The 22717-nt window shown below is 48.9% G+C and overlaps 1 protein-coding gene across 1 annotated transcript in view; it reads right to left on the bottom strand.

The window, feature by feature from the left end:
• The window catches only part of LOC311143731 (zinc finger MYM-type protein 2-like), a 52776-nt gene extending 47736 nt beyond the window's left edge, over positions 1 to 5040 (bottom strand). The window contains exon 1 of the mRNA XM_084179606.1: positions 4898 to 5040. The gene's annotated coding sequence lies outside the window, so the exon portion shown is untranslated. The remainder of the gene's footprint in view (positions 1 to 4897) is intronic.
• Between the last annotated feature and the right edge of the window lie 17677 nt (positions 5041 to 22717).

Below are 22717 nucleotides of genomic sequence, written 5' to 3'. Positions count from 1 at the left end.
CCCGTGGAAAGGAGACCCCGCAACGCTACCTGACAATCGACGTGCAGTGGAAGCGACTTTTTTAAACAATGAGAAACGACTGTAGAGGGAGCCGGAATGGAAGGCTGCGTACAGAGAGCAAATCCACGATATGGTCTCAAGAGGGGCTGCCGTTAAAGTCACCCAAGAGGAAATCGAGAGCTGGAAGGGACCTACAGTGAGGGAAAAATGTATTTAATCCCCTGCTGATTTTGTACGTTTGCCCACTGACAAAGAAATGATCAGTCTATAATTTTAATGGTAGGTTTATTTGAACAGTGAGAGACAGAATAACAACAAAAAAATCCAGAAAAACGCATGTCAAAAATGTTATAAAAAATGTTATAAATTGATTTGCATTTTAATTAGGGAAATAAGTATTTGACCCCTCTGCAAAACATGACTTAGTACTTGGTGGCAAAACCCTTGTTGGCAATCACAGAGGTCAGACGTTTCTTGTAGTTGGCCACCAGGTTTGCACACATCTCAGGAAGGATTTTGTCCCACTCCTCTTTGCATATCTTCTCCAAGTCATTAAGGTTTCGAGGCTGACGTTTGGCAACTCGAACCTTGAGCTCCCTCCACAGATTTCCTATGGGATTAAGGTCTGGAGACTGGCTACGCCACTCCAGGACCTTAATGTGCTTCTTCTTGAACCACTCCTTTGTTGCCTTGGCCGTGTGTTTTGGGTCATTGTCATGCTGGAATACCCATCCACGACACATTTTCAATGCCCTGGCTGAGGGAAGGAGGTTCTCTCCCAAGATTTGACAGTACATGGCCCCGTCCATCGTCCCTTTGATGCGGTGAAGTTGTCCTGTCCCCTTAGCAGAAAAACACCCCCAAAGCATAATGTTTCCACCTCCATGTTTGACGGTGGGGATGGTGTTCTTGGGGTCATAGGCAGGATTCCTCCTCCTCCAAACACGGCGAGTTGAGTTGATGCCAAAGAGCTCGATTTTTGTCTCATCTGACCACAACACTTTCACCCAGTTCTTCTCTGAATCATTCAGATGTTCATTGGCAAACTTCAGACGGGCCTGTATATGTGCTTTCTTGAGCAGGGGGACCTTGAGGGCGCTGCAGGATTTCAGTTTTTCACGGCGTAGTGTGTTACCAATTGTTTTCTTGGTGACTATGGTCCCAGCTGCCTTGAGATCATTGACAAGATCCTCCCGTATAGTTCTGGGCTGATTCCTCACCGTTCTCATGATCATTGCAACTCCACGAGGTGAGATCTTGCATGGAGCCCCAGGCCGAGGGAGATTGACAGTTATTTTGTGTTTCTTCCATTTGCGAATAATCGCACCAACTGTTGTCACCTTCTCACCAAGCTGCTTGGCGATGGTCTTGTAGCCCATTCCAGCCTTGTGTAGGTCTACAGTCTTGTCCCTGACATCCTTGGAGAGCTCTTTGGTCTTGGCCATGGTGGAGAGTTTGGAATCTGATTGATTGATTGCTTCTGTGGACAGGTGTCTTTTATACAGGTAACAAACTGAGATTAGGAGCACTCCCTTTAAGAGTGTGCTCCTAATCTCAGCTCGTTACCTGTATAAAAGACACCTGGGAGCCAGAAATCTTTCTGATTGAGAGGGGGTCAAATACTTATTTCCCTCATTAAAATGCAAATCAATTTATAACATTTTTGACATGTGTTTTTCTGGATTGTTTTGTTGTTATTCTGTCTCTCACTGTTTAAATAAACCTACCATTAAAATGATAGACTGATCATTTCTTTGTCAGTGGGCAAACGTACAAAATCAGCAGGGGATCAAATACTTTATATGGCCTGTGTTTGGTCTAATGAACGAAATCCTGAATTAATGTAATAAATAACTGATAATTAACTGAATTATCGAAAACAAATAGGCCTACCTTCTTGCACTTTGTGCAGGCTGTGTATTTATCTACCCTGTTGTTGTCCTTCCAAACTGGGGATTTCACTCACGCAGCACCTGTTTCCACGATGGTGTTGTAGCCTATTCCCTGATCATTACCTTTCTTTTTATTTCTCTGGTTAGGCCTATGTTAGCCATTGTCGCGTGAGCTAGGCTATCCAGGGAAGGTAAACATGGCAATGTGTCATATTCTCACGTGGGGAGAGGGAACATAAGCTATGCGCGTGGACAAATTATAAACGTTTTAGCACCACACAAATAGGGGACAGTTCCCGGCTCCACATCTCAATGTGTGCGTGGCTGGTAGCCTTATGTCTGCCTCGCCAAGCACAGAATAGAATTCGCATCACAATGCAAAACAACAAGCTCCTGGGTTTTTAAAAAGTGTATTATCTTGATTTAAAATGTAATTATTCTAAACTGCGAGCCGACCCACGGGTTGAAATAATGTTTTAATTCCACCCGCCAGCTGATTTTTTTGCGGCTCACCCATGGGTATCTGACCCGATGTAGGACTCTACTAATGATTAAAAGAATAGGGTAAATGCAGGTAGGCAACCCCATGCTTCAGCCTATTTATTATAGACACTATGCTGATTCAGTTGGGCTACAGGTGGTAATGCTTATTACTAATAGCATACCTGATAATATGGACCATATCCTTTAAAAAAGTAACCAATTGGGGGCTAAATCAAGTAGCCTAGTTTAATCTAATGTGACACGTTGACAAAAATCCCATTTAATTCCACTCAGGTAAAAAGAGCTGTAATAAGCTGTAACTCTTTTCCATTTGATAAATTCAATTCCAAAATGTGTTTGTTTGCTTGCTTGATGACATCAGAAATTCTGACCAATCTCTCTGCTGTAATTAGCAACAGGGAAATGAAGTGGGGTGGTGTTCAAGATCCCTAATCGGTTTATTAATGTTTTGAAAAAGGTTTCTACAAATGCCATATAGGACAGTGGGGGCTCTACTCCACATCCTTATAAAGCCAATCTACCAGTTATGCTCAATACTTTTGCAATAGTGGTTGAAGGGGTGGACAGGTGTTAAATAGTATCCATAAGGTTGTTGTGGGTTCTATACATTAAAAGTAACAAGATGCATTATTCATATCAAAATGGCAAAAATAAATAGCAAAATAACCCATATGTTGATATGTGCTAGAACCAAGTCACTGATACAGATACAGCAAGGAGAAAATAGACTCCAGACTGCAGTGCAGCACTGTGAATGTAGTCTTCATTCACGTGTCTCCTTCCTGCAAAGAGCTTGGACAGGCAATGTTCCACCAACAAGACTAATCAGATGATGCCTCTACCCTCATAACAGAGGTGTGGTTAGAGACATTCGGGATTCGAACTGAACACTGAAGCACTGCATTACACAGACTGTACACAGGCCACAATGTCATACATTATCTGCAAACTGGCAACACAGCATACAGCTAAAACGGCATAATTGTCATTAGATCATGGAGAGTGACTTAGGTATGATGTAATTACGACAAGCACATGCCCATGCCATCATCAAACCCCGGGTGGTCCCTGGTACTCTTCTGCGCTCAACATAATTACCATTTGGTCATATTATATAATGCTCAAGCCACTGTTTATGACTGATGCGTGATGCACAGTGAAGCAGCTACCAGACACCTGAATATGCCAAATTACAAACTATTTTATTCCTGCTGCTAGACTGCGAATGCAACTCATATCATTTATATAATTTCTTGCCATCAAGACCCATGTTTAGGGCTACTAATGATCCCTAATGATGTGACTCAGTACATGAAAAAGCCTACCACATATGGCCCAAAGCTCTCCCTCTCTCCCCATCAGGCCGTGCCTTTGACTACACAAACTGGGTAAAACCTCCGTTCCATCGCGAGGACCACAGCTCCTCCGGCTCCACTCAAGGCAACCGGATTACGATGTCAACCCGCCCTGCTATCATTTTTATTTAGAAAACTTAGAGCGAATGTTCCAAAACTTTAGGTGGACAATAGACCGATGACAAATATAATTCATTGATACCCGATAAGCCGCTCTGACGAACAGACGAGCGGGAGAGATTGGGTCTGTGAGCTAACTTGAGGACCACAAAACGTGGTTCAGTTCCGTTCCCACCCCTGCTACCCCGGCCTTCCACGGAATGGATTAGCGGCGAACTGGAGGGAGAGCCAACGAGACTGCGCCATTGTTATTACAGAAAAAAATATCCCAAGTTATTCGCGACTATTCGTGACCCATGTGATGTTTAGTCGCATAAGCAACAAAAATCCTACAGAGCAACGTATTATTCACGTTTCTACAGTACCCTCGCAACCCTGCTTCAAATGTCAGTGTGATGATAGGCTACATCGCTAGCTAGAAGAAAAAAAAATCACCGTGCTCAGATGCTAACACACATTATTATTCAGTGGACATTACTTGTTTTCACAACACTGTCTGAAAACCAAAACAAATGTCTTGTTTTTGTGATACCTGTGTAATGTAAACGTTTAATTGCCCCAGAGACTACCCGGGGCAATCACAAAAAAGACACGTTCAGTTGCCACCCGAAAGGGGGCGCTATAGTGTTACATATCTAAAAACTGCCCTGTTTGTGTCAATAAAATAGTTGACAGACCTAAAAACATATGTAATCTCAGTATGTCATTTTTACAACACAATCCAAACCTGAGGGGGTAACTGAACATTTTTAACAAGGCAGGGGCAAAAATTTGCCCCCCTTCCGTCAGCAAGCAGCACTGCCTCACGTCCGCCATTAGAGAGCGAGCGAAACAATACGAGAAAGCGGAGGCAATATAGCTAGTACCCTGCCACGGCAGAGAGGGGGAGGAAATCTCAAGCGGGGTAAAAATGTTGACTTTATAGCATAGCAGGAGACTCAAGGGAGCCCATGGACATATACCTAGTTGCTGAAACTTTGACTAACTAACCGTAACATTTCAATCAAAAGTATCTGAAATTCTTACCCGAGTAGAGCTTGAAACGATATAGCGCCACTTTTGTGCCTTGACATAAATCGGGGAACGCATGCGCCCCAATGTAAAGACCAGAGATGGTGGATAAATGAAGATATCCCATAAAGGCCGTTTACAATTGAGAAAAATGGCCAGAGTTCCGGGCTACTTAAGGGGTGGCTCTCCCATAGGCACCAATGCGATAGCAGCTGGGTCTGATCTACTTAGGTCACTGACTGTATATGAACCAGAAAAAAGGAACCTATGAAATGTCTCGATTTCTCTTCCGTCTCTGGTAAAGACGTTCTAGTCCGCGCGTAGGATACTGCCAACGGAATCCTTCTGTTTTTTCATCGTCGCGCAAGCGCACAATGTTCAATCAGAAGTGGTGCTGTTGACAATTAAATTGGTCTCGAATAATTCATCTACCTGAAACTCATATATAAATAGCTGCACTTTACCATAAACCATCCGCATAATGAATGTGGCAATGACTAAGCATTTTACTTTGCCATCTGGCGTGTTTACGGTTGGACCGCAATCGAGGTCGCATTGACCACACTAGTGAGATCCAATCATCATTCACTCGGTCACGGTTGCGTTCAGGTCTAACACACGTCTACCTACCGGTGGTTCAATGCATTACATCATACTTTTCCAATATAAGAATACGATATGTCAAATGTTTCATGAATAAAATACATGTTTAAACGGTTGAAAATTATGTCAAACGACACCCTTGAAATGTTGTAGCATATGGGGAGATATGAAAAACCGAGTCATATACTCTTGAACATCTGGTTGCTCAAAAATATCCTATGAATTTATTCAAACCATCCTCTTTACACTTTGGTCAGAGTGTCTGTGCTCATTGAGCTGTACGGTAGCCAAAACAATGTTCTCTACAACAATTTCGGAACCATCTTGCAACGGTGTGGGACCATCCTCACATGTTGAGAGAGAGAGCACAGGGCACCTTTTATACAATGTACACAGGACTAGAGGGCGTCTGAAAATGGCGGATCAGGTGTGTTTGCTTGAGTTAAAATGTGGTCCTGAGTCAAGTATGGGCTAATAAAAAATAATAACCTACATCTGCAAACTTACCGAATTAAGACGACCCAAGGACATAACATTCATGGTGATGATGCTATAACGGCAATATCTGTCAAAGTTTGCTCATGTACTGAATGATTCAGGATCAGCTTGCTCTGACCTAGCTCCAAACCTTATTAATACGTAACGTTAAAAAAAAGTTGGTCACACAAGCGCATCCTAAATCAGTGCTTATTATACAATTATGATCCTTTATAGTCAATAGGCCATTACTAGATATACATTATCAATAGAGATTTGATGGACCTATTTAAAAAATACTCTATAGATGTACAGTGGGGAGAACAAGTATTTGATACACTGCCGATTTTGCAGGTTTTCCTACTTACAAAGCACCTAGAGGTCTGTAATTTTTATCATAGGTACACTTCAACTGTGAGAGACGGAATCTAAAACAAAAATCCAGAAAATCACATTGTATGATTTTTAAGTAATTAATTTGCATTTTATTGCATGACATAAGTATTTGATACATCAGAAAAGCAGAACTTAATATTTGGTACAGAAACCTTTGTTTGCAATTACAGATATCATACGTTTCCTGTAGGTCTTGACCAGGTTTGCACACACTGCAGCAGGGATTTTGGCCCACTCCTCCATACAGACCTTCTCCAGATCTTTCAGGTTTCGGGGCTGTCGCTGGGCAATACGGACTTTCAGCTCCCTCCAAAGATGTTCTATTGGGTTCAGGTCTGGAGATTGGCTAGGCCACTCCAGGACCTTTAGATGCTTCTTACGGAGCCACTCCTTAGTTGCCCTGGCTGTGTGTTTCGGGTCGTTGTTATGCTGGAAGACCCAGCCACGACCCATCTTCAATGCTCTTACTGAGGGAAGGAGGTTGTTGGCCAAGATCTCGTGATACATGGCCCCATCCATCCTCCCCTCAATACGGTGCAGTCGTCCTGTCCCCTTTGCAGAAAAGCATCCCCAAAGAATGGTTTCCACCTCCATGCTTCACGGTTGGGATGGTGTTCTTGGGGTTGTACTCATCCTTCTTCTTCCTCCAAACACGGCGAGTGGAGTTTAGACCAAAAAGCTATATTTTTGTCTCAACAGACCACATGACCTTCTCCCATTCCTCCTCTGGATCATCCAGATGGTCATTGGCAAACTTCAGACAAGCCTGGACATGCGCTGGCTTGAGCAGGGGGACCTTGCGTGCGCTGCAGGATTTTAATCCATGACAGCGTAGTGTGTCACTAATTGTTTTCTTTGAGACTGTGGTCCCAGCTCTCTTCAGGTCATTGACCAGGTCCTGCTGTGTAGTTCTGGGCTGATCCCTCACCTTCCTCATGATCATTGATGCCCCACGAGGTGAGATCTTGCATGGAGCCCCAGACCGAGGGTGATTGACCGTCATCTTGAACTTCTTCCATTTTCTAATAATTGCGCCAACAGTTGTTGCCTTCTCACCAAGCTGCTTGCCTATTGTACTGTAGCCCATCCCAGCCTTGTGCAGGTCTACAATTTTATCCCTGATGTCCTTACACAGCTCTCTGGTCTTGGCCATTGTGGAGAGGTTGGAGTCTGTTTGATTTAGTGTGTGGACAGGTGTCTTTTATACAGGTAACGAGTTCAAACAGGTGCAGTTAATACAGGTAATGAGTGGAGAACAGGAGGGCTTCTTAAAGAAAAACGAACAGGTCTGTGAGAGCCAGAATTCTTACTGGTTGGTAGGTGATCAAATACTTATGTCATGCAATAAAATGCAAATTAATTACTTTAAAATCATACATTGTGATTTTCTGGATTTTTGTTTTAGATTTCGTCTCTCACAGTTGAAGTGTACATATGATAAAAATTACAGACCTCTACATGCTTTGTAAGTAGGAAAACCTGCAAAATCGGCAGTGTATCAAATACTTGTTCTCCCCACTGTACATGGGTGTATGGTGTATATATAACCTAATTCCAAACCATTCACAAGCACGTGTCCTTTTTTGCAGTCGCTCCAATTCTATTGCAACAAATGGGCAACACAGACTTGAATGGTTGGTCAAGATTGTGATGTAATCTGGCTTGTGTAGTTCATCAACAGGATTTGCTGTCATGAGCCCTCTCACTCCACCGGGTTACCACCTTAATTTGTTTCCACTATCTTCCACTTTGCTCACCACTCTCTCTCTACTCAGCCTAACTAGCTCCACCTGTCCCTGCTCTGCTCGGCTCTAATTACTCTGCCAGCTGCGCTGCATTACCCACTAACCTCTCCCAGTATTTAAAGTCCTGTCTTTCAGCTCTCCTTTGTCAGATCGTCTGCAAAGCTCACACCCGGAACCTGTTTGCTCGCGCTTCTGGCTCACCCTTGTTTTGTGACCCCGGACCTGCCTGATTCTTGGATACTCTTCGGCCCCAGGAAAACCAGACCTGCTTTCTGCCATTACGACTCCTGACTACTCTTCGACCCCGGTAACTCTGACCAGCCTTCTGCCTTGCTACAACGTGTTTGGATTTCCCTTGAACTGTACTTCTGCCTTGTTTCATCCGCCCCGTTGTGTCTGTGTTTCCTCCCCCCCAGGACTTCTGGACCACCAACCACCGGCGTCATCGGACGCATCGCTGCCACTGGGGGGGGGCACAGACCCAGCACATTGGACGGAATAACCCCTGGAGCCTTCACTCACTCCCTACTTCCCTTTTCCCTTAAGTTTAATAAACTTTCTGGTGTGACGCAATTGTGGTCCTCTTGTCGTCTGTCTGAACCGTGACAGTACGATCTGACCATTATGGACTCAGCGCACACCTCCCCCGACATGGAAACCGAAGAACCTGAGCAACCCACCGCCATGCTACGCCTGGAACACACTGAGAGAGAGCTAGGCCGCATGAGCGGCGACATCACCTCTCTGCTTCAGGTCGGCCACCAACAGCATCAGCAGTTCCAGCAGCACCAGCAGCAGTCCCAGCAGCAGCAACAACAACTCGCCATGATCATCCAACTCCTCACCAACCTTACCCCAGCCAGTCTGCCCACCAGCCCTGCCTCCGAGTTACCTGCCCCGGTCATTGCAGCCGCTGCCCCGGAACCCAAGATTGGAAACCCCGAGCGGTTCAACGGCGATTCTACCCAGGTCCGGCCATTCCTGACTAGCTGCCGACTTCAGTTCTCCTTGCAGCCAAGGACCTTCGCCACGGAGGGGGCTAAGGTCGGGTATGCCATCACTCACCTGACGGGCCGAGCTCGACTCTGGGGAACAGCAGAGTTCGAACGTCAAACCCCCGCATGTGCAACCTTCGACCTGTTTGCTGAGGAGATGCTGAAGGTGTTTGACCTGGATTCACCAACCGCAGAGGCGTCTCGTGAACTGTTCAGTATTCGACAAGGCAGACGTACAGTCGCAGACCATTCCATCGACTTCCGAACCCTGGCAAGACGAAGTTCTTGGAACACACCATCGTTGGTGGACGCGTTCTTCCATAGCTTGGCTGACTATATCAAGGACGAGTTGGTCTCCCATGAACTGCCTTCCACTCTTGATGAAGCCATCGCACTGACTGTCCGGATCGACAGAAGGATACAGACCCGTCGTCGTGAGAGGGGGCGCCAAGGTCCACCAACTACCGGCATTCGGAGAGATCCGACTGGGCTCCTGTCAGCTACTGCCACTCACCCAAGTCAGCTTGATCAGTCTGAGCCTATGGAGATTGGGCGAGCCTCTCTCACTCCTGCAGAGCGCCAGCGCCGCTTCACCTCAAACCTCTGCCTCTATTGTGGAGGTGATGGACATCGTGTGGTAACCTGCCCTTTAAAAGCCGAAGCTCACCGGGCATAGGGGGAGTCCGGTTGAGCTCAATGACCATCCAGTCCTCCGACCGCAAACCCCTGCTGCAAGTTCACCTCCGCCTCTCTGACTCAACTCACACCCTGGCTGCTCTGGTGGATTCTGGCGCCGAAGCCAACATAATGGACATCAAGCTGGCACGCCAACTGGGACTGGAGAACCTCCGTTTGACACCTCCTATTCCTGCCCGGGCACTGGACGGACACTTACTCGGATCGGTCACTCATGTCACGGCCCCGGTCTTGATGGGTCTGTCCGGAAACCATCAAGAAACTATCCAGTTTCACCTGCTCCCCTCTCCAGGCCAACCCCTCATCCTGGGTTACCCATGGCTCCGCCGGCACAACCCTCAGCTCGACTGGGTGACCGGGGTGATCAGGGAGTGGGGAGAGGACTGCCACCGAACCTGCCTGCTTGCTGCCGCACTACCCCCTCGGCCAGTACCTACTAACTCCGCTCCTGACCTCTCCCATGTCCCAGAATGCTACCATGGTCTCAGAGAAGTGTTTAACAAAGCAAGAGCCACATCTCTGCCCCCTCACCGACCGTACGACTGTGCCATCGACCTCCTCCCTGGAACAGCCCCTCCAAGGGGCCGTCTTTATTCGTTGTCTGCTCCTGAAAGAAAGTCCATGGAGGATTACATCAATGACTCGCTGTCCACAGGATTGATCCGTTCATCTTCATCTCCGGCTGGTGCTGGCTTCTTCTTTGTGGGGAAGAGGGACGGATCTCTTCGCCCCTGCATCGACTACAGGGGACTCAACGACATCACAGTGAAAAACCGTTACCCTCTCCCTCTGCTCACCTCTGCTTTTGAGTTGCTCCAGGGAGCCACTGTTTTTACCAAGTTGGATCTCAGAAACGCTTACCACCTAGTGCGGATCCGGGAGGGAGATGAATGGAAGACCGCATTCAATACACCAACAGGCCACTACGAGTATCTGGTTATGCCTTTTGGCCTCACCAATGCTCCTGCTGTGTTCCAGGCTCTAGTGAATGATGTACTGCGGGACATGTTAAACAAGTTTGTCTTCGTTTACCTGGATGACATCTTAATCTACTCCAGAAACCTGTCTGAACACACCCGCCATGTCCAGCAAGTCCTTCATCGTCTTCTGGAGAATTCCCTCTACGCCAAGGCAGAGAAATGTGAGTTTCACGTCAAGACAGTGGCCTTCCTGGGGTACATAGTGGCAGAGGGAAGTATCCAAATGGATCCTGCCAAAGTATCAGCAGTCACTTCATGGCCAGTTCCGGAGAACAGAAAGAAGCTGCAACAGTTTCTGGGGTTTGCTAACTTCTATAGAAAGTTTATCCGGAACTACAGTACCGTTGCTGCCCCTCTCACTGCTCTAACCAGCACCAAGCAACCCTTCACCTGGACCCCAGCAGCCGACAAGGCCTTCAGTACCCTCAAGGTAAGGTTCACCTCCGCTCCCATCCTCCAGATGCCTGATGTGGACCGGCAATTCATTGTGGAGGTGGACGCCTCGGATGTGGGAGTTGGTGCTGTGATTTCTCAGTGGGCTGCGGAGGATAGGAAGCTCCATCCCTGTGCCTTTTTCTCACGTCGGTTGTCCCCCTCTGAGTGCAATTACGACATAGGGAACCGAGAGCTGCTGGCTGTGAAGCTTGCCTTGGAGGAGTGGCGTCACTGGCTGGAGGGGTCCACCATTCCATTTCTCGTTTGGACCGATCATAAGAACTTGGAGTACATCCGCACGGCCAAACGGTTGAACTCCAGGCAGTCCCGCTGGGCCCTGTTCTTCACCAGGTTTAATTTCACTCTGTCATACCGGCCTGGATCACGCAACACCAAGCCAGACGCCCTCTCCCGTCAATTCCAGAAGGATGACAACCCCTCCAAGGATCCTGTGTCGATTCTGCCAAGTCCCTGCATCGTAGCAGCTCTGACCTGGGCTGTTGAGGAACAGGTGCTGGAAGCTCTCCGTAACCAGCCCGGTCCCAGCACTTGCCCAGCTGACCGCCTTTTTGTCCCCGAAAACCTGAGGTCCCAGGTCGTTCAGTGGGGACATGACTCCCGCCTAGCTTGTCACCCTGGCTCCACCCGCACTTACAACCTGCTCGCCCAGAGGTTCTGGTGGCCCTCTCTGAGAAAGGATGTACGGGAATTCGTCCAGGCCTGCCCCATCTGCAACCAACACAAGTCGTCCTGCCAGCCCCCAGCCGGATTGCTGCAGCCCCTGCCTGTGCCCAGACGTCCCTGGTCTCACATCGCCCTTGACTTTGTCACGGGGCTGCCCCCTTCAAGTGGCATGACCGTCATTCTCACCATAGTTGACCGATTCAGCAAGATGGCACACTTCATTCCCCTCCCCAAGCTCCCAACCGCCAAGGAGACCGCCCAGGTGGTCCTGGAACACGTCTTCCGGATCCACGGACTGCCAAAGGATGTAGTTTCTGACCGTGGTCCACAATTCTCCTCCGCTTTTTGGAAGGAGTTCTGTCACCTGCTGGGAGCCACAGTCAGTCTGACTTCCGGATTCCATCCCCAATCCAATGGGCAGTCAGAGCGGGCAAATCAGGAGCTCGAGAAGGCACTGCGATGCATGACTTCACGCAACCCCCACTCCTGGTCGCAGCAATTGACATGGGTGGAGTACGCACACAATTCTCTGACCTGCTCTGCCATCGGTATGTCCCCTTTCCAATGTGTTTATGGTTACCAGCCTCCTCTATTTGCCAGCCAGGAAGGGGAGGTTACTTGCCCATCTGCACTTGCTTTTGCCCGTCGATGTCGCCGCACCTGGTCACAAGCCCGAGCCACACTTCTCAGATCCGTTGCCAGCTACACTACCGGGGCCAACCGTCGGAGAATCCCTGCTCCCACCTACCATGTTGGTCAAAGGGTGTGGTTGTCGTCAAGGAACCTGCCACTCAGGGTGGAGTCGCAAAAGCTGGCACCTCGGTTCATTGGCCCATTCCCTATCATAAGAGTGATTAGCCCAACTGCTGTCCGGCTCCAACTGCCTAATTCCATGAGGGTGCACCCCACTTTCCATGTGTCTAAGATTAAGCCCATTCATGAGAGTCCGCTGGTCCCTGCTGCGCCTTGTCCTCCTCCTCCACAGCTCGTCGATGGTGGTCTGGTTTACACCGTCCGCCGCCTGCTTCGGTCCAGACGGAGGGGTAGGGGTCTCCAGTACCTCATTGACTGGGAGGGCTATGGACCTGAGGAAAGGACCTGGGTGCCAGCTAGTCGGATTGTGGATAGGACTCTCATCACCGCCTTCCACCAACGGCATCCTGATCAACCTGCAATCCGTAGGGGCCGCCCCAGAGGGATCCCTAACCGTCCTGCCCGCTCGGCTTCCTGTCCTGTGCCTGATCCTGTCTCGGGACCTGTCCCATCTCCCGACCACGGCCCTCCGGCTTCCTCCGAGGATGAGGACGTTCGCTCGGACCGTTCGGAGGAGTTCTAGCCCTCCTCCGGCTCCCCTCCTCCCGCCCGGCGTGGTGTTGCTCTTGGGACTTCTGGGGCCGTCCCTTGGGGGGGGGGTTCTGTCATGAGCCCTCTCACTCCACCGGGTTACCACCTTAATTTGTTTCCACTATCTTCCACTTTGCTCACCACTCTCTCTCTACTCAGCCTAACTAGCTCCACCTGTCCCTGCTCTGCTCGGCTCTAATTACTCTGCCAGCTGCGCTGCATTACCCACTAACCTCTCCCAGTATTTAAAGTCCTGTCTTTCAGCTCTCCTTTGTCAGATCGTCTGCAAAGCTCACACCCGGAACCTGTTTGCTCGCGCTTCTGGCTCACCCTTGTTTTGTGACCCCGGACCTGCCTGATTCTTGGATACTCTTCGGCCCCAGGAAAACCAGACCTGCTTTCTGCCATTACGACTCCTGACTACTCTTCGACCCCGGTAACTCTGACCAGCCTTCTGCCTTGCTACAACGTGTTTGGATTTCCCTTGAACTGTACTTCTGCCTTGTTTCATCCGCCCCGTTGTGTCTGTGTTTCCTCCCCCCCAGGACTTCTGGACCACCAACCACCGGCGTCATCGGACGCATCGCTGCCACTGGGGGGGGGCACAGACCCAGCACATTGGACGGAATAACCCCTGGAGCCTTCACTCACTCCCTACTTCCCTTTTCCCTTAAGTTTAATAAACTTTCTGGTGTGACGCAATTGTGGTCCTCTTGTCGTCTGTCTGAACCGTGACATTTGCATTCTAAAAACTTCCACACAAGCAGGGACAGCCACCTTGTTTCAAAATACTGCATTTCAGCTTTTTACTCTTCTCCCCAAAGTGTGCACTTGATCATTCCTCCTCATGGATTTAAAAGCATTGGATTGGTGTAAGAATGAGCCAGAAGGAGTTTCTACCATACTTCTTAGTCCATTTCTTTTTAATCCATGAGGGGAAGTGAACGAGTGCACAAGAAGGGGAGAGATTGGACCATAGCACTCTGAGTCTTGCAACTGTCACTCAATTCACTCCAGCTATTTTGTTCTTCCTCAAAGGACTCTCCGCTGATGATGTTAAGATAAAGGACCGTCCAGGGGCCTGTACAGGATATTGAAACGGTACAAGACGTTCAGATATAAATATATTGTGTAGAAAATATGATTTTGTGTCATTAGAATAGGATATAGAATCCTGTGTCAACTCTATACATTACATTTCTATCAGCAACATTCTGATTGAACATGTCACCTGACTGAATAGGACCCTGCTCAGCATTCAGATGACACTTGATTAGACAGGATGGATTTAACATTACTAGGGGGGTACATTGATAAACTAGTCACCAAAATACAACAAGTGCATGGCTTCCTAAGGCACTACTCTTTTCTGCTTCCATGCCATGGCGTTGGGTGAGATTGGGTGAGATTTCATCCAGATATACCAACTGTGTACATAATGGTATGATCTTTCCTTTGTGTGAGGGAAACAGAAACTAGTCTTCTCATGTTTAGAGTCTTTCTATTGGCGACTTGCCATTCAGGAAATAAAGGAGAACATTGTTATCCTGTTTCTCTGACAGCTTGAAGCTACCTTTGTGAACTCTTCAAAACACCTTAAATTCCCATTGCATTTAGTCATTTATCAATAATCTTTAAAAATGAAATTATTTTATATGGAAACATATGTACACTTTATTTATCATAGGCACAGACATAGCCTCAAGGTGTCAGGGGTATCAGACTGCAGCAGGGTCAGAAGAAGAACACACACACAGAGGAGTGAAAATAATTATCAACAAACCGGCAGACAGCATAGACAGAAATAAAACCGCACTATTTTCTTGAACTAGGCCTACAGTCTTCAGTATTATGCATGGGTTACAGATTTCATATGCAGATTCTTGTAAAAAGGCACTGTTTGAAGTCAAACAGAATGTATCGACATTCAACAAAGACGATGTCTGGAAAATGTTGACAGGCCAGTAATGTAATCAACTTACATAAGGACATACAGTTGAAGTCGTAAGTTTACATACACCTCAGCCAAATACATTTAAACTCAGTTTTTCACAATTCCTGACATTTAATCCTAGTAAAAATTCTCTGTCTTAGGTCAGTTAGGATCACCACTTTATTTTAAGAATGTGAAAAGTCAAAATAATAGTAGAGAGAATGATTTATTTCAGCTTTTATTTCTTTCATCACATTCCTAGTGGGTCAGAAGTTTACATACACTCAATTAGTATTTGGTAGCGTTGCCGTTAAATTGTTTAACTTGGGTCAAATGTTTCGCCTTCCACAAGCTTCCCAAAATAAGTTGGGTGAATTTTGGCCCATTCCTCCTGACAGAGCTGGTGTAACTGAGTCAGGTTTGTAGGCCTCCTTGCTCGCACACGCTTTTTCAGTTCTGCCCACAAATTTTCTATAGGATTGAGGTCAGGGCTTTGTGATGGCCACTCTAATACCTTGACTTTTGTCACGGTTTCGGCCGAGGCTGCTCCTCCTCCTTGTTCGGGCAGGTTTCGGCGGTCGTCGTCCCCGGAGTACTAGCTGCCACCGATCTATGTTTCATGTTCGTTTGGTTTTGTCTTGATGTTGTACACCTGTGTCTAGTTAGTCCTCATTAGTGTCCTATTTAGTTCTCGTTGTGTGTGTATGGTGTTGTGTGTGATTGCTCTTCTGTTTTGGTGTTCTGAGCTACGTACTCCCCTCCGTTGTTTGGAGAGGTTTTCGCACATGTTAGTGCGCCTTTTGTTTGACGCCTGTGTGCGCCTTTATTTCGCCTCCGGGCTGATTGTGCTCGTTTACTACGTGAATAACTCACTAAAGTCTTTTGGATTTAGCTTCTGCGTCCTGCTCTTGATTCCTGCACCACACCCACCTTCAGCACCCCTGACAACTTTGTTGTCCTTAAGCCATTTTCCATAACTTTGGAAGTATGCTTGGGGTCATTGTCCAATTGGAAGACCCATTTGCGACCAAGCTTTAACTTCCTGACTGATGTCTTGAGATGTTGCTTCAATATATCCACATAATTTTCCTTCCTCATGATGCCATCTATTTTGTGAAGTGCACCAGTCCCTCCTGCAGCAAAGCACTCCCACAGCATGATGCTGCCACCCCCGTGCTTCACGGTTGGGATGGTGTTCTTCGGCTTGGAAGCGTCCCCCTTTTTCCTCCAAACATAATGATGGTCATTATGGCCAAACAGTTCTATTTTTGTTTAATCAGACCAGAGGACATTTCTCCAAAAAGTACAATCTTTGTCCCCATGTGCAGTTGCAAACCGTAGTCTGTCTTTTTTATGGCGGTTTTGGAGCAGTAGCTTCTTCCTTGCTGAGCGGCCTTTCAGGTTATGTCGATATAGGACTCATTTTACTGTGGATATAGATACTTTTGTACCTGTTTCCTCAAGCATCTTCACAAGGTCCTTTGCTGTTGTTCTGGGATTGATTTGCACTTTACGCACCAAAGTACGTTCATCACTAGGAGACAGAACACGTCTCCTTCCTGAGCGGTATGACGGCTGCGTGGTCCCATGGTGTTTATACTTCCGTACTATTGTTTGTACAGATGAACCTTCAGGCGTTTGGAAATTCCTCCCAAGGATGAACCAGACTTGTGGAGGTCTACACATTTTTTTCTGAGGTCTTGGCTGATTTCTTTCGATTTTCCCATGATATCAAGCAAAGAGGTACTGAGTTTGAAGGTAGGCCTTGAAATACATCCACAGGTACACCTCCAATTGACTCAAATGATGGAATTTTCCAAGCTGTTTAAAGGCACAGTCAACTTAGTGTATGTAAACTTCTGACCCACTGGAATTGTGATACAGTGAATTATAAGTGAAATAATCTGTCTGTAAAATTTTTTGGAAAAATTACTTGTGTCATGCACAAAGTAGATGTCCTAAACGACTTGCCAAAACTATAGTTTGTTAACAATACATTTGTGGAGTGGTTGAAAAACAAGTTTTAATGACTCCAACCTAAGTGTACGTAAACTTCCGACTTCAACTGTATCTTCAGAATAAACTACAGATGGGTAGGTATCCTTGGTGATGTCACGATCGTCGTAATGAGTGGACCAAGGCACAGCGTGAAATGCGTACATCTTTTATTGAGTACTATAACAATAACAAAACAACAAAACGAAACGTGAAGTCCTCGGTCATAAACACAAACCTACACGGAACAAGATCCCACAAAAGACAAGTGCACAACAGGCTGCCTAAGTATGGTTCCCAAATCAGAGACAACAAGACACAGCTGCCTCCGATTGGGAACCACCCCCGGCCAACACAGAAACACACGATCTAGAAAAGAACACATAGAAAACAAAACATAGACACAACACATATAAACTAACACCCTGGCTCAACATATAAGAGTCCCCAGAGCCAGGGCGTGAGAGTACCCCCCCCCCCAAAGGCGCGGACTGCGACCGCGCCAACTAAACCCAACAGGGGAGGGGCCGGGTGGGCATTCCGCCTCGGAGGCGGATCCGGCTCCGGGCGTGACCACCACCCTCTAACTACCCCCCCGTAGCGCCCCTGGTCTGGTCCCGCTGGCTGGAGCTGGACTGGACATTGGTGGAGCGGATTGACCAGGCACCGGTGAAACAGGCACGGGCTGTGCCGGACTGACGACGCGCACCACAGGCTTGGTGCGGGGAGCAGGGACGGGCCGGACCGGGCTGGCGACGCGCACCACTGGCTTGGTGCGGGGAGCAGGAACGGGCCGGACCGGGCTGATGACGCGCACCACTGGCTTGGTGCGGGGAGCAGGAACGGGCCGGACCGGGCTGACGACGCGCACCACTGGCTTGGTGCGGGGAGCAGGAACAGGCCGGACCGGGCTGACGACGCGCACCACAGGCTTGGTGCGGGGAGCAGGAACAGGCCGGGCCGGGCTGGCGACGCGCACCACAGGCTTGGTGCGAGGGGCAGGAACAGGCCGGGCCGGGCTGGCGACGCGCACCACAGGCTTGGTGCGAGGGGCAGGAACAGGCCGGGCCGGGCTGGCGACGTGCACCACAGGCTTGGTGCGGGGAGCAGGAACAGGCCGGGCCGGGCTGGCGACGCGCACCACAGGCTTGGTGCGAGGGGCAGGAACAGGCCGGGCCGGGCTGGCGTCGCGCACCACAGGCTTGGTGCGAGGGGCAGGAACAGGCCGGGCCGGGCTGACGACGCGCACCACAGGCTTGGTGCGAGGGGCAGGAACAGGCCGGGCCGGGCTGGCGACGCGCACCACAGGCTTGGTGCGGGGAACAGGAACAGGCCGGACCGGGCTGTGGAGACGGACTGGAGGTCTGGAGCGAAGAGCTGACACAACCTGTCCTGGCTGAATGCCTATTTTTACACACTCTGTGTGAGGCATCAGCACAGGATGTACAGGGCTGTGTACTCGTACTGGCACTACAGCACGTGGCACTGCCGCAGGATATCCGGGACCGAGGAGGGGTACTGGAGGCCACTCCGTCCTGGCTGCATGCCCACCTTAGCACGACACGTGCGTGGTGCTAGCACAGGACGTACAGGACTGTGCCGGACCACTCGCGGCACAGTACGCAGCTCCGCATACCTCGGAACCTGCCCAGTCTCACGCTGCCTAGCCTGAGTACGGGGAGTTGGCTCTGCTCTTCCTCTAGGCTCCGCCAACCTCCCTTCCAGCCCCCCAAACCCGGTGGCCTCCTCTCCTAATCCACAAACTCGCCCTGTAGCTGCCTCCAGCAGCCCCGTCGTCCATGCCGTGTGCCCCCCCCCCCAAAATGTCTTGGGGTTGCCTCTTGCGTGTCCGACGTCGGCACGGTTGGCGCCGCTGCTCCTCTCTATGGCGCGCCTCCACCGTCTCCTCCCACGGACGGCGATCCATTCCGGCCTGGATTTCCTCCCAAGTCCAGGCTGTCTGCTCCTGGACACGCTGCTTGGTCCTGTTATGGTGGGATCTTCTGTCACGATCGTCGTAATGAGTGGACCAAGGCGCAGCGTGAAATGCGTACATCTTTTATTGAGTACTATAACAATAACAAAACGAAACGTGAAGTCCTCGGTCATAAACACAAACCTACACGGAACAAGATCCCACAAAAGACAAGTGCACAACAGGCTGCCTAAGTATACATTTATACATTTATACATTTACGTCATTTAGCAGACGCTCTTATCCAGAGCGACTTACAAATTGGTGCATTCACCCTATAGCCAGTGGGATAACCACTTTACAATTTTTTTAAATTTTTTAATTTACATTTTTTATTTTTTTTGGGGGGGGGGGGGGGTAGAAGGGTTACTTTATCCTATCCCAGTTATTCCTTAAAGAGGTCGGGTTTCAAATGTCTCCGGAAGGTGGTGAGTGACTCCGCTGTCCTGGCGTCGTGAGGGAGCTTGTTCCACCATTGGGGTGCCAGAGCAGCGAACAGTTTTGACTGGGCTGAGCGGGAACTATGCTTCCGCAGAGGAAGGGGAGCCAGCAGGCCAGAGGTGGATGAACGCAATGCCCTCGTTTGGGTGTAGGGACTGATCAGAGCCTGAAGGTACGGAGGTGCCGTTCCCCTCACAGCTCCATAGGCAAGCACCATGGTCTTGTAACAGATGCGAGCTTCAAATGGAAGCCAGTGGAGTGTGCGGAGGAGGGGGGTGACGTGAGAGAACTTGGGAAGGTTGAACACCAGACGGGCTGCGGCATTCTGGATGAGTTGTAGGGGTTTAATGGCACAGGCAGGGAGCCCAGCCAACAGCGAGTTGCAGTAATCCAGACGGGAGATGACAAGTGCCTGGATTAGGACCTGTGCCGCTTCCTGTGTAAGGCATTGTCGTACTCTCCGAATGTTGTAGAGCATGAACCTACAGGATCGGGTCACCGCCTTGATGTTAGCGGAGAACGACAGGGTGTTGTCCAGGGTCACGCCAAGGCTCTTCGCACTCTGGGAGGAGGACACAACGGAGTTGTCAACCGTGATGGCGAGATCATGGAACGGGCAGTCCTTCCCCGGGAAGAAGAGCAGCTCCGTCTTGCCAAGGTTCAGCTTGAGGTGGTGATCCGTCATCCATACTGATATGTCTGCCAGACATGCAGAGATGCGATTCGCCACCTGGTTATCAGAAGCGGGAAAGGAGAAGATTAATTGTGTATCGTCAGCGTAGCAATGATAGGAGAGGCCATGTGAGGATATGACAGAGCCAAGTGACTTGGTGTATAGCGAGAATAGGAGAGGGCCTAGAACTGAGCCCTGGGGGACACCAGTGGTGAGAGCACGTGGTGCGGAGACAGCTTCTCGCCACGCCACTTGGTAGGAGCGACCGGTCAGGTAGGACGCAATCCAAGAGTGAGCCGCGCCGGAGATGCCCAGCTCGGAGAGGGTGGAGAGGAGGATCTGATGGTTCACAGTATCAAAGGCAGCAGACAGGTCTAGAAGGACAAGAGCAGAGGAGAGAGAGTTAGCTTTAGCAGTGCGGAGAGCCTCCGTGACACAGAGAAGAGCAGTCTCAGTTGAATGACCAGTCCTGAAACCTGACTGGTTTGGATCAAGAAGGTCATTCTGAGAGAGATAGCAAGAGAGTTGGCTAAAGACGGCACGCTCAATAGTTTTGGAAAGAAAAGAAAGAAGGGATACTGGTCTGTAGTTGTTGACATCAGAGGGATCGAGTGTTGGTTTTTTGAGAAGGGGTGCAACTCTCGCTCTCTTGAAGACGGAAGGGACATAGCCAGCGGTCAAGGATGAGTTGATCAGCGAGGTGAGGTAGGGGAGAAGGTCACCGGAGATGGTCTGGAGAAGAGAGGAGGGGATAGGGTCAAGCGGGCAGGTTGTTGGGCGGCCTGCAGTCACAAGTCGCAAGATTTTATCTGGAGAGAGAGGGGAGAAAGAAGTCAAAGCATAGGGTAGGGCAGTGTGAGCAGGACCAGCAGTGTCATTTGACTTAACAAACGAGGATCGGATGTCGTCAACCTTCTTTTCAAAGTGGTTGACGAAGTCATCCACAGAGAGGGAGGAGGGGGGGGGGAGGAGGAGGATTCAGCAGGGAGGAGAATGTGGCAAAGAGCTTCCTAGGGTTAGAGGCAGATTCTTGGAATTTAGAGTGGTAGAAAGTGGCCTTAGTAGCAGAAACAGATGAAGAAAATGTAGAGAGGAGGGAGTGAAAAGATGCCAGGTCCGCAGGGAGTCTAGTTTTCTTCCATTTCCGCTCAGCTGCCCGGAGCTCTGTTCTGTGAGCTCGCAATGAGTCATCAAGCCACGGAGCTGGAGGGGAGGACCGAGCCGACCGGGAGGATAGGGGACATAGAGAGTCAAAGGATGCAGAAAGGGAGGAGAGGAGGGTTGAGGAGGCAGAATCAGGAGATTGGAGGGAGAAGGATTGAGCAGAGGGAAGAGATGATAGGATGGAAGAGGAGAGAGTAGCGGGAGAGAGAGAGCGAAGGTTGCGGCGGCGCATTACCATCTGTGTAGGGGCAGAGTGAGTAGTGTTGGAGGAGAGCGAGAGAGAAAAGGATACAAAGTAGTGGTCGGAGACATGGAGGGGAGTTGCAGTGAGATTAGTAGAAGAACAGCATCTAGTAAAGATGAGGTCAAGCGTATTGCCTGCCTTGTGAGTAGGGGGGGACGGTGAGAGTGTGAGGTCAAAAGAGGAGAGGAGTGGAAAGAAGGAGGCAGAGAGAAATGAGTCAAATGTAGACGTAGGGAGGTTGAAATCCCCCAAAACTGTGAGGGGTGAGCCATCCTCAGGAAAGGAACTTATCAAGGCGTCAAGCTCATTGATGAACTCTCCAAGGGAACCTGGAGGGCGATAGATGACAAGGATATTAAGCTTAAATGGGCTAGTGACTGTGACAGCATGGAATTCAAATGAGGAGATAGACAGATGGGTTAGGGGAAAAATTGAGAATGTCCACTTGGGAGAGATGAGGATTCCTGTGCCACCACCCCGCTGACCAGATGCTCTCGGGGTATGCGAGAACACATGGTCAGACGAGGAGAGAGCAGTAGGAGTAGCAGTGTTTTCAGTGGTATGGTTCCCAATCAGAGACAACAAGACACAGCTGCCTCCGATTGGGAACCACCCCCGGCCAACACAGAAACACACGATCTAGAAAAGAACACATAGAAAACAAAACATAGACACTACACATATAAACTAACACCCTGGCTCAACATATAAGAGTCCCCAGAGCCAGGGCGTGACAGGTGAATTTCAGCCTTTTTTATATTCAATGCCACAGTTTGAACAGCAGTTGACAAAAAAGGGGAAATTCATTCAATAATGTGGTTAAGGCAGAAGGAATTCTCACAAATGAATTCCCACATCAAATAAAACAAGGACAGCAATATTACAGTAGATTATCATTAATAAATGTTTATCCCATATCTATTGTATGTCAACAATGGCATGTCGTTGCCAGAAAGGCAAAATGCAGAAACTCAAAATTGTATAGTTTTTTTTGTAATTGTATAATTGGGCAAAGCATTAGATTGGTCCAAAGAATCCGACACTAACTCAATCTA

This window comes from Coregonus lavaretus, assembly GCF_964263955.1.
Source record: "Coregonus lavaretus genome assembly, chromosome: 16".
Taxonomy (NCBI): Eukaryota; Metazoa; Chordata; class Actinopteri; order Salmoniformes; family Salmonidae; genus Coregonus; species Coregonus lavaretus.
Note: the sequence above shows the minus strand (reverse complement) of the source record. Positions and strands in the feature narration are given on the sequence as shown.